The sequence below is a fragment of the Festucalex cinctus genome, chromosome 14 (assembly GCF_051991245.1).
Source record: "Festucalex cinctus isolate MCC-2025b chromosome 14, RoL_Fcin_1.0, whole genome shotgun sequence".
In the NCBI taxonomy this organism is placed as follows: Eukaryota; Metazoa; Chordata; class Actinopteri; order Syngnathiformes; family Syngnathidae; genus Festucalex; species Festucalex cinctus.
The window spans coordinates 24,027,848-24,040,366 of NC_135424.1; the positions used below are offsets into that span (position 1 = coordinate 24,027,848).

The 12,519-nt window shown below is 38.8% G+C and overlaps 1 protein-coding gene and 1 long non-coding RNA gene across 8 annotated transcripts in view; one reads left to right on the top strand and one right to left on the bottom strand.

Moving 5' to 3' along the window:
- The window catches only part of fbxw4 (F-box and WD repeat domain containing 4), a 195,029-nt gene that overhangs the window by 102,401 nt on the left and 80,109 nt on the right, over positions 1-12,519 (top strand). The gene's annotated exons all lie outside the window — the stretch shown is intronic.
- On the bottom strand, positions 10,581-12,223 carry LOC144000775 (uncharacterized). Its single transcript, XR_013278272.1, has 3 exons — positions 12,171-12,223; positions 12,009-12,092; positions 10,581-11,178 (listed from the first exon to the last, which is right to left on the bottom strand). It is a non-coding gene; the product is annotated as an uncharacterized LOC144000775 (long non-coding RNA).

The following is a 12,519-nucleotide window of genomic DNA, read 5'->3' on the forward strand; positions in this document are numbered from 1 at the left end:
TTTGAGATTTTTTGGAGCTTGAACATGGGAGTTATTAAGCATTTGCTCTTTCTGGACAAATGAAATTTTAAAGGCAATATTTGATGCCCCGCCCCCGTCATAGAGTATTTCAAAAAGGCAAGATGTTTTGCCCAGTTGTTCTCTCAGGTCTTGAGATGATAAATGCCAAGTTTGAAGTCAATTGGATGAAAAATGTTTGCAAAGGGGGAAAAAGCATGACCACAGTGAATGTGCCAAAATAGGCCAAAATTGGACATTAAAAAATTCATAGCTCACTTCCTGTACATTTTAGCTACATGGTCCCAATAGACTTTTTTGTGCGTCTCGGGGTGCTACACGTGCCTGCCAATTTTTGTTGCTCTAGCTCAAACGTGCCGGGCTTGGTTTTTATTTTTCTACGCTAGGGGGCGCTATCGAGTCGCATTGTTATGACGACTTAATAATATCAAATTTTTCGCCGGGCCTGAGGAGTGTGCAAAGTTCGGTGAGTTTTCGTGAATGTTTAGGTACCCAAAATTGCGATCGTTTGCGGAGAATAAAGAAGAATAATAATAACTAGAGCTGCGAGCAGCTATAAAGGGCCCTCGCAGCCCGGGCCACGTTGGGGTCCTTGCACGTTGGGCTACTGGCATATTGGAAGCAAAATTTCTTTGAAAATGGCATAATAAACGTTTACATGTAGAATATTTTTTTTTGCCAGTGTGTGTCAAGCTCAACGGGTTTTGGTGGTTGTTAAGACCTGCAAAAATCAGCGTCCTTTTTTATTTTTAGGCAATGAGTTGCCCTGATTGGTATTTTTTGTAAAAGTGTATATACACATCATCGCTCGTTGTACTCATTGCACAATGTTACTTTTATTGTCCAAAGGGGCAATCAAAAATGAATAAAACAAAATGGAAACGTGCATACGTTTGGATCGGTGTGAAGCCAGTGAACAATTTGAGTGGTGGAAACTAAAAGAATATTCATAAATGACTTAGTTATCACACTTAGAATGAGTGTACATTTTTTGTACAAAACACCGTATGTGGGTTATATATATATATATATATATATATATATATATATATATATATATATATATATATATATATATATATATATATATATATATATATATAAATGCCTCAAGGGCTAGGTGGCGCTGTATTTATAACTGAATGTTGTCATAGAGATACCTTCAGGCCTTGATTATAAGCATACATGTCAAGTGTGGGATTTTTTTTGGAGCATGTACCGTGGAGTTATTAAGCATATCCTTCATTCACGATATTGCTTTTAATGTCCACAGAGGCTATCAAAAATAAATAAAAATATATATATGTTTGGATAAGTCTGATGCCAGTGAACATTTTGAGTGGTGGAAACTAAAAGAATATTCATAAATGACTTAGTTATCACACTCAGAATGAGTTGACATTTTTTGTACAAAATACCGTATGTGGGGTATTTTTTTTTTATGCCTCAAGGGCTAGGTGGCGCTGCATATATAACTGAATGTTGTCATAGAGATAGCTTCAGGCCTTGACGATAAACATACATGTCAAGTTTGGGATTTTTTGGAGCATGTACCGGGGAGTTATTAAGCATATCCTTTTTCAGTGCGAAACACAAATTTTGATGCCCCGCCTTCATCATATAGTATTTCGAAAGGTCAAGATTTTTCCCCCTGTCGTTGGCTCAGGACTTGACATGGTCCAGGTCAAGTCTTAACTCAGTCAGATGAAACGTGTAGGAGAAGTGGGCAAAAGTCTGCCCCCTGTGAATGTGCAAAAATTGTCAAAAATGGGACATTCAAAAATTCGTAGCTCACTTCCTGTTCATTTTAGCATATGGGTCCAAGAGACTTTTTTGTAGGTCTTGGGCTCCCTCATACACCTAAAAATATTCGTCGTTCTTGCTTAAACGTACAACCGGGGCTGCTTCGTTAAAAACTTCTAGGGGGCGCTATTGAGTCATTTTTGTAAAAATAGCACAATCAACAATAAAATATTGCTAATTTTACCAGGCCAGATGTGTGTGCCAAGTTTCATGAGTTTCTGTGCATGTTTAGACCCTCAAAACTGGCGTTATTTTCTTGGCGAACAGCGCTTAGCCACACCCACAGCAATTCGCGAAAACTCACAAACTTCGTGTTGTGACATCATGAAGGCCGAAACCCTCATCTGAGCAAATATGAGGTAGGTCCAGTTAACGTGTTTGGAGAAAAACGTAGAAGAAAATTCGTAAGAAAAAAAATTGCCACTAGGTGGCGCTATCAGTTAGATGAAATATAAGTCAGTAGATGTCTTTAGGGCTGGACTCTCATCAAATGTGTGAAATTTTGAGAAGATAGGATCATCTCGGTCAAGTTAATGCAGCTTTTATTTTCACGAAAAATCTTCAGACTTTGCGTCACCGTAGCGGCCACGCCCTTTGGCGAAAAGTTACAATATTCGGTGTGGGGCATGATCAACATCTTAAGGCCTTTCTGACCAATTTTCAAATGGATCCCTTCAACAAGCTCAGCACAGTAGCTAAAAACGTAAAGTATGACATTTATTGTAACCACTAGGTGGCGCTATATGTATAACTGAATTTTATCATATAGATGTTTTCAGGCCGTGACTATTACGTTGCCTGAGAAGTTTGAGATTTTTTGGAGCTTGAACATGGGAGTTATTAAGCATTTGCTCTTTCTGGACAAATGAAATTTTAAAGGCAATATTTGATGCCCCGCCCCCGTCATATAGTATTTCAAAAAGGCAAGATGTTTTGCCCAGTTTTTCTCTCAGGTCTTGAGATGATAAATGCCAAGTTTGAAGTCAATTGGATGAAAAATGTTTGCAAAGGGGGAAAAAGCATGACCACAGTGAATGTGCCAAAATAGGCCAAAATTGGACATAAAAAAATTCATAGCTCACTTCCTGTACATTTTAGCTACATGGTCCCAATAGACTTTTTTGTGCGTCTCGGGGTGCTACACGTGCCTGCCAATTTTCGTTGCTCTAGCTCAAACGTGCCGGGCTTGGTTTTTATTTTTCTATGCTAGGGGGCGCTATAGAGTCGCGTTGTTATGACGACTTCATAATATCAAATTTTTCGCCGGGCCTGAGGAGTGTGCAAAGTTTGGTGAGTTTTCGTAAATGTTTAGGTACCCAAAATCGTGATCGTTTACGGAGAAGAAGAAGAAGAAGAAGAAGAAGAACTAGAGCTGCGAGCAGCTATAAAGGGCCCTCGCAGCCCGGGCCACGTTGGGGTACTTGCACGTTGGGGAACTTGCACATTGGGGTACTGGCACATTGGAAGCAGAATTTCTTTGAAAATGGCATGATAAACGTGGATTTTTTTTTTTTTTTTTTTGCCAGGTGTGATGAGTGTGTCAAGCTCAATGGGTTTTGGTGATTGTTAAGATCTGCAAAAATCAGCGTCTTATTTTTTATTTTTAGGCAATGAGTTGCCCTGATTGGTATTTTTTGTAAAAGTGTATATACACATCATCGCTCGTTGTACTCATTGCACAATGTTACTTTTATTGTCCAAAGGGGCAATCAAAAATGAATAAAACAAAATGGAAATGTACATACGTTTGGATCGGTGTGAAGCCAGTGAACAATTTGAGTGGTGGAAACTAAAAGAATATTCATAAATGACTGAGTTATCACACTTAGAATGAGTGTACATTTTTTGTACAAAATACCGTATGTGGGGTATTTTTTTTTTATTCCTCAAGGGCTAGGTGGCGCTGCATATATAACTGAATGTTGTCACAGAGATAACTTCAGGCCTTGACGATAAACATACATGTCAAGTTTGGGATTTTTTGGAGCATGTACCGGGGAGTTATCAAGCATATCCTTTTTCATTGCGAAACACAAAATTTGATGCCCCGCCCTCATAATATAGTATTTCGAAAAGACAAAATTTTTCCCCCCTGTCGTTGGCTCAGGTCTTGACATGGTCCAGGCCAAGTCTTAACTCAGTCGGATGAAACGTGTAGGAGAAGTGGGCTAAAGTCTGCCCCCTGTGAATGTGCAAAAATCGTCAAAAATGGGACATTCAAAAATTCGTAGCTCACTTCCTGTTCATTTTAGCATATGGGTCCAAGAGACTTTTTTGTAGGTCTTGGGCTCCCTCATACACCTAAAAATATTCGTCGTTCTTGCTTAAACGTACAACCGGGGCTGCTTCGTTAAAAACTTCTAGGGGGCGCTATTGAGTAATTTTTGTAAAAATAGCACAATCAACAATAAAATATTGCTCATTTTACCAGGCCAGATGTGTGTGCCAAGTTTCATGAGTTTCTGTGCATGTTTAGACCCTCAAAACTGGCGTTGTTTTCTTGGCGAACAGCGCTTAGCCACGCCCACAGCAATTCGCGAAAACTCACAAACTTCGTGTTGTGACATCATGAAGGCCGAAACCCTCATCTGAGCAAATAAGAGGTAGGTCCAGTTAACGTGTTTGGAGAAAAACGTAGAAGAAAATTCGTAATAAAAAAAATTGCCACTAGGTGGCGCTATCAGTTAGATGAAATATAAGTCAGTAGATGTCTTTAGGGCTGGACTCTCATCAAATGTGTGAAATTTTGAGAAGATAGGATCATCTCGGTCAAGTTAATGCAGCTTTTATTTTCACGAAAAATCTTCAGACTTTGCGTCACCGTAGCGGCCACGCCCTTTGGCGAAAAGTTACAATATTCGGTGTGGGGCATGATCAACATCTTAAGGCTTTTCTGACCAATTTTCAAATGGATCCCTTCAACGAGCTCAGCACAGTAGCTAAAAACGTAAAGTATGACATTTATTGTAACCACTAGGTGGCGCTATATGTATAACTGAATTTTATCATATAGATGTTTTCAGGCCGTGACTATTACGTTGCCTGAGAAGTTTGAGATTTTTTGGAGCTTGTACATGGGAGTTATTCAGCATTTGCTCTTTCTGGACAAATGAAATTTTAAAGGCAATATTTGATGCCCCGCCCCCGTCATATAGTATTTCAAAAAGGCAAGATGTTTTGCCCAGTTTTTCTCTCAGGTCTTGAGATGATAAATGCCAAGTTTGAAGTCAATTGGATGAAAAAATTTTGCAAAGGGGGAAAAAGCATGACCACAGTGAATGTGCCAAAATAGGCCAAAATTGGACATAAAAAAATTCATAGCTCACTTCCTGTACATTTTAGCTACATGGTCCCAATAGACTTTTTTGTGCGTCTCGCGGTGCTACACGTGCCTGCCAATTTTTGTTGCTCTAGCTCAAACGTGCCGGGCTTGGTTTTTATTTTTCTACGCTAGGGGGCGCTATCGAGTCGCATTGTTATGACGACTTCATAATATCAAATTTTTCGCCGGGCCTGAGGAGTGTGCAAAGTTTGGTGAGTTTTCGTGAATGTTTAGGTACCCAAAATCGCGATCGTTTGCGGAGAATAAAGAAGAAGAAGAATAATAATAATAATAATAATAATAATAATAATTTTTACAAAAACAATAGGGACCTCGCAGCGGTCGCTGCTCGGGCCCTAATAATAATAATAATAATAATCCGATCGAAAAACAATAGGGACCTCGCAGCGGTAGCTGCTCGGGCCCTAACTAGAGCTGCGAGCAGCTATAAAGGGCCCTCGCAGCCCGGGCCACGTTGGGGTCCTTGCACGTTGGGGTACTTGCACGTTGGGGTACTGGCACGTTGGGGTACTGGCATATTGGAAGCAAAATTTCTTTGAAAATGGCATAATAAACGTTTACATGTAGAATATTTTTTTTGCCAGTGTCTGTCAAGCTCAACGGATTTTGGTGATTGTTAAGACCTGCAAAAATCAGCGTCCTTATTTATTTTTAGGCAATGAGTTGCCCTGATTGGTATTTTTTTGTAAAAGTGTATATACACATCATCGCTCGTTGTACTCATTGCACAATGTTTACTTTTATTGTCCAAAGGGGCAATCAAAAATGAATAAAACAAAATGGAAACGTACATACGTTTGGATAGGTGTGAAGCCAGTGAACAATTTGAGTGGTGGAAACTAAAAGAATATTCATAAATGACTTAGTTATCACACTTAGAATGAGTGTACATTTTTTGTACAAAATACCGTATGTGGGGTATTTTTTTAAATTTTTTTTATATAAGCCTCAACGGCTAGGTGGCGCTGTATTTATAACTGAATGTTGTCATAGAGATACCTTCAGGCCTTGATTATAAGCATACATGTCAAGTGTGGGCTTTTTTTTTGGAGCATGTACCGTGGAGTTATTAAGCATATCCTTCATTCACGATATTGCTTTTAATGTCCATAGAGGCTATCAAAAATAAATAAAAATATATATATGTTTGGATAAGTCTGATGCCAGTGAACATTTTGAGTGGTGGAAACTAAAAGAATATTCATAAATGACTTCGTTATCACACTTAGAATGAGTTTACATTTTTTGTACAAAATACCGTATGTGGGGTATTTTTTTTTCATGCCTCAAGGGCTAGGTGGCGCTGCATATATAACTGAATGTTGTCATAGAGATAACTTCAGGCCTTGACGATAAACATACATGTCAAGTTTGGGATTTTTTGGAGCATGTACCGGGAAGTTATCAAGCATATCCTTTTTCATTGCGAAACACAAATTTTGATGCCCCGCCCTCATCATATAGTATTTCGAAAAGTCAAAATTTTTCCCCCTGTCGTTGGCTCAGGTCTTGACATGGTCCAGGCCAAGTCTTAACTCAGTCGGATGAAACGTGTAGGAGAGGTGGGCAAAAGTCTGCCCCCTGTGAATGTGCAAAAATCGTCAAAAATGGGACATTCAAAAATTCGTAGCTCACTTCCTGTTCATTTTAGCGTATGGGTACAAGAGACTTTTTTGTAGGTCTTGGGCTCCCTCATACACCTGAAAATATTCGTCGTTCTTGCTTAAACGTACAACCGGGGCTGCTTCGTTAAAAATTTCGAGGGGGCGCTATTGAGTCATTTTTGTAAAAATAGCACAATCAACAATAAAATATTGCTCATTTTACCAGGCCAGATGTGTGTGCCAAGTTTCAGGAGTTTCTGTGCATGTTTAGACCCTCAAAACTGGCGTTGTTTTCTTGGCGAACAGCGCTTAGCCACGCCCACAGCAATTCGCGAAAACTCACAAACTTCGTGTTGTGACATCATGAAGGCCGAAACCCTCATCTGAGCAAATATGAGGTAGGTCCAGTTAACGTGTTTGGAGAAAAACGTAGAAGAAAATTCGTAAGAAAAAAAATTGCCACTAGGTGGCGCTATCAGTTAGATGAAATATAAGTCAGTAGATGTCTTTAGGGCTGGACTCTCATCAAATGTGTGAAATTTTGAGAAGATAGGATCATCTCGGTCAAGTTAATGCAGCTTTTATTGTCACGAAAAATCTTCAGACTTTGCGGCACCATAGCGGCCACGCCCTTTGGCGAAAAGTTACAATATTCGGTGTGGGGCATGATCAACATCTTAAGGCTTTTCTGACCAATTTTCAACTGGATCCCTTCAACGAGCTCAGCGCAGTAGCTAAAAACGTAAAGTATGACATTTATTGTTACCACTAGGTGGCGCTATATGTATAACTGAATTTTATCATATAGATGTTTTCAGGCCGTGACTATTACATTGCCTGAGAAGTTTGAGATTTTTTGGAGCTTGAACATGGGAGTTATTAAGCATTTGCTCTTTCTGGACAAATGAAATTTTAAAGGCAATATTTGATGCCCCGCCCCCATCATATAGTATTTCGAAAAGGCAAGACTTTTTGCCCAGTTGTTCTCTCACGTCTTGAGATGATAAATGCCAAGTTTGAAGTCAATGGGATGAAAAATTTTTGCAGAGGGGGAAAAAGCATGACCACAGTGAATGTGCCAAAATAGGCCAAAATTGGACATTAAAAAATTCATAGCTCATTTCCTGTACATTTTAGCTACATGGTCCCAATAGACTTTTTTGTGCATCTCGGGGTGCTACACGTGCCTGCCAATTTTCGTTGCTCCAGCTCAAACGTGCCGGGCTTGGCTTTTATTTTTCTACGCTAGGGGGCGCTATAGAGTCGCGTTGTTATGACGACTTCATAATATCAAATCTTTCGCCGGGCCTGAGGAGTGTGCAAAGTTCGGTGAGTTTTCGTGAATGTTTAGGTACCCAAAATCGGGATCGTTTGCGGAGAATAAAGAAGAAGAATAATAATAATAATAATAATAATAATAATAATAATAATAATAATAATTTTTACAAAAACAATAGGGACCTCGCAGCGGTCGCTGCTCGGGCCCTAATAATAATAATAATAATAATAATTTTTACAAAAACAATAGGGACCTCGCAGCGGTCGCTGCTCGGGCCCTAATAATAACTAGAGCTGCGAGCAGCTATAAAGGGCCCTCGCAACCCGGGCCACGTTGGGGTATTTGCACGTCGGGGTACTGGCATGTTGGGGTACTGTCAAATAGGAAACCATCTAAATTTTAAACGTTTTTTCCATGCTTTGTGTTTGTAAAGTTTCATGGAAAGGCCAAAAATGATGCACAATTAACAAAATAAAATCAAAATGGATTGGCACATGGCTATAGAGAATACTCTTTGAATATATTAGGCATGCCTGCCAATATTCACACATCTAGCTGAATCATATAATCGGAAAGACTTCATAAAAATGTCTAGAGGGCGCTATTGAAGCATTTATTGCAAATTTAATAAGAAATCTCTAAAATATTCATGCTTATGACAAGCCTGATGTGTGTGTAAAGTTTCATGAGTTTTTGCACATGTTTAGACCCAAAAAAAAAAAGCAGCATTTTACTTGGCAAACAATGCATCGCCATGAAACGGCGTGCGACAAAATAAATAACTTTCGATAACTTTGTATCTTAAACATCTTAAGATGAAGCACACCAAGTTTGAAGACAGTCGGATAAATTTTGTAGGAGGAGTTCGTTAAAATATGACCCCTAAAAAAGGCCACAAAAAATGGCTACAAATCCCAACGTAAATCAAAATGGCGGACTTCCTGTTTGGTTTAGCAGATGGTTCCAAGAGACTTTTTTGTACATCGTGGGCTCTTATGTATGCCTCTAAATTATCATAGCGCTAGGTGAAACGTACAACCGGGAATGCTTCGTTAAAGAGGAGTTTTTTACCTCAAAATGTGATGACCGGCCCCTACGGGACTTCCTGTTGGGTTTAGCACATGGCACCAAGAGACTTTTTTGTACATCGTGGGCTGTTAAATTTGTCTCCAAATTTTCGTAGCTCTAGCTGCTTCGTACAACTGGGAATGCTTCATTAAGAGGGAATTTTTTCCTTTGCAAACTGTGCATGCCACGGCAACAGCGTGCGACGAAATAAAAAGCTTTCAATAACTTTTCATCTTCAACATTTTAAGATGAATCACACCAAGTTTGGAGATGATCGGATAAACTCTGTAGGAGGAGTTCGTTAAAATAAGACCCCTATGAAATGGCCCAAAAAATGGCAACACGTTCCAAAGTAAATCAAAATGGCGGACTTCCTGTTCGGTTTAGCATATGGTTCAAAAAGAGTTTTTTGTACCTTGAGGGCTGTTACATATGTCTTCAACTGTTGGTAACTCTAGGTGAAATGTACAGCCAGGAATGCTTCATTAAATAAGAATTTTGAAACACAAAATTTGATGCCTCGCCTCTGGCGGACTTCCTGTTAGGTTTAGCATATGGTTCAAAAAGAGTTTTTTGTAGATCATAGTCTGTTACATATGTGTACCAATTTTCGTGGCTCTCAATTAAACGTACCACGGCAATGCTTTGTTAAGTAAGAATTTTGAAACTGTAAATTTGATGCCCCGCCACCGTCATATAGTATGTCAAAAACTTTAGATTTTTTACCATGATGTTGTCCCAGGTGTTGAGATGGTACAGCCCAAGTTTGAAGTCAATCGGGTTAACCGTGTAGGAGAAGCGGGCAAAAGTATGACCCCTGTAAATGTGCAAAAATTGGCAAAAATTGGACATTTAAATACTCATACCTCACTTTCTGTCTATTTTAGGGTACACACTTCAAAGAGGTTTTTGTTCATTGGGATGTGCTACAGGTGCCACACAATTTTCATAGCCGTCGGACAATCGTAGCGGGACAGGGATCCGTTTAACCTATGTAGGGGGCGCTAAGGAGCCATTTTTCTGTTATCATGTATGGCGACTTTAAAATATCAAATTTTTCGCCAGGCCTGATGTGCGTGTAAAGTTTGGTGAGTTTTCGGTCACGTTTAGTGTCTCAAAAATGTGATCGTTTGCGGAGAATAATAATAATAATAATAATAATAATAATAATAACTAGAGCTGCGAGCAGCTATAAAGGGCCCTCGCAACCCGGGCCACGTTGGGGTATATGCAAGTCGGGGGACTTGCACGTTGGGGTACTGTTAAATAGATAAGGACCATGGAAAATAGAAATGCATTTGCCGTGCCTTGTGTGTAAAAAGGTGCAGTAAAAGGCCAAAAATGATGCACAATTCCCAAAATAAATTCAAAAGTGTGGACTTTCTGATGTGTGTGCAAAGTTTCATGAAAAGTCGCTCGTTTGATATTCAAAACCAGCATCTGTTCATTTGAAAACATTGCATGGCACAGAGATGGTGTGTGATCAAATAAAAAGCTTTTTGATGACTCTTAATGTGGTGTCGCTGTGCAACACATATGTATTCATGACATAGTGAAGTATTGTGACAGTTTTGTAGGGTCCAGCAAACAGTAAATGTGTGACAGTTATTCAAGAAAAAATGTAGCTTTGAAGCAGGCTAACCAATGACATCATCTAAAGGGGAAAAAAGCACATGAGCAAGCATAGGTATAAGTAGAGGAGAAAAAGAGATGAAAGAAGTGCGAGAGATGGAACAGGAGAGGAATGCAGCTGTTTATGTATAGCTGTTGTAACAGGACAGATTAAATAACACTTTAACCTGGGGTTAACAGCGCCCTAGGACAGATAAACTCTTTAGTGTAAAAGTTTTCTGGGACAGATGAATCCCTTGGGGTCAAAGAGTTTGGGTTAGCACATAGTCTGTCTTAGGATAATGTAACCTCCATGGATGAATTAGTCCTAGGACGCTTTGACCTGCGGGCTAAAACTTCAGGGGGGTTAACCTGTCCTGTTATATTGTGATCATCGTCTTCGTGCATGTCCTCAGTGGCTTCTTCTGTCTGTGTGGCAGCATTTGATACATCTGTAGAACAAAAAAGAATGAAGAATCATGTTAGATCTGTGAAGTTTGGTTGTCTTAGGTGTAGTTTACAGAACAGTCGTGTGCATATTTTTAGCATGGTAGTGTCTTAATACAAATGCATATTATGTAATGCACTGTATATGGATATTACAGACGTAATATTTGACGGTGATCTTATATTCATAGTTTTTGCCCGTTAATAAATAATATAGCTAGTAAGTAATAAGACACGCAAAAATGGTATAGTTGAATCCTCTGGGTCAAAAAGCAATGTTTTAGGATTGTGTGATGAAATGATGAATAAAAGTAAGGATACGACAGGTACATAAATGGTTATGTAAGTGTAACGTGTTGGTGCAAAACGTTGTGGTCGTGTTGCATGTTACTCAATGGCTGTGTGTGTCAAAACGAGTTTATTTGAAAGAATATACAAATATATACACACGGACATATATATTTATACAGTATAACAGTACCGCATGTATTGGTTTTAAGGAAAGAGTTGAAAAGCAGTGTTCAGAAAAAAGCATAAGACGCACAAAGTACCATTTCACTACATGTAATAAGTTGTCGAGTAGACATGTGAATTAAGTGGTTAAGATAGTGGCTACTGTGCAAGTAAGCTTCAATTGTCTCTAAAAGGTTAGCATATGTGTTCTACATGATATCAATGGCTAGACGTGCTCGTGGAGAAACATTACAAACAGAAAAACACACTAAAGGTGCCTTTAACAAACCTGTTAATAAATGAGAACTTAATACATATATGTATGGCATACTGTATATGATTGAGAAAGTTGTCCTGTTTAGTTTATGTATTGTATACTTACGGAAAAAAGTTGGCAATCTTTGCGTATGGAGATGATTAGAGGGTCTTTATCAAAAGAGAATTTGCTTGGTGATTTGTTCATGTTCTGTAGAAAAGCAAAGGAGTAGAAATAAATACAGTATCATACTTCATAAACATACAAGAAATTTGTAGCTGTATTAACCATTGTTGGTATTTGAAGTGATAATTTAGGAATAGAAGTGTAGTGATTGCAGAATTTATAGAGTGCTTACCTTGTATGACTTTGTAGATGGAAATGTCTTTTGTTGAAAGAGCTCTTTGTTGTCTACTATATATGCAAGGACAAGCATAAGTAGGTGTGGTTATGAAGTACTTGACCATTGAAATAAAGCAGTGGTATCAAATGTATGGACCGTGGTTTGGCTCAGGCCTGCAAAGGGGTTTAATGTGGCACAAGAGATAATCTTGTAAGGTACAAAAAATAATAATAATATAATAGGTATGCCTCTGAGTTTTCACAAATCTAGGTCAAGTCAAGTCATCTTTAGTTA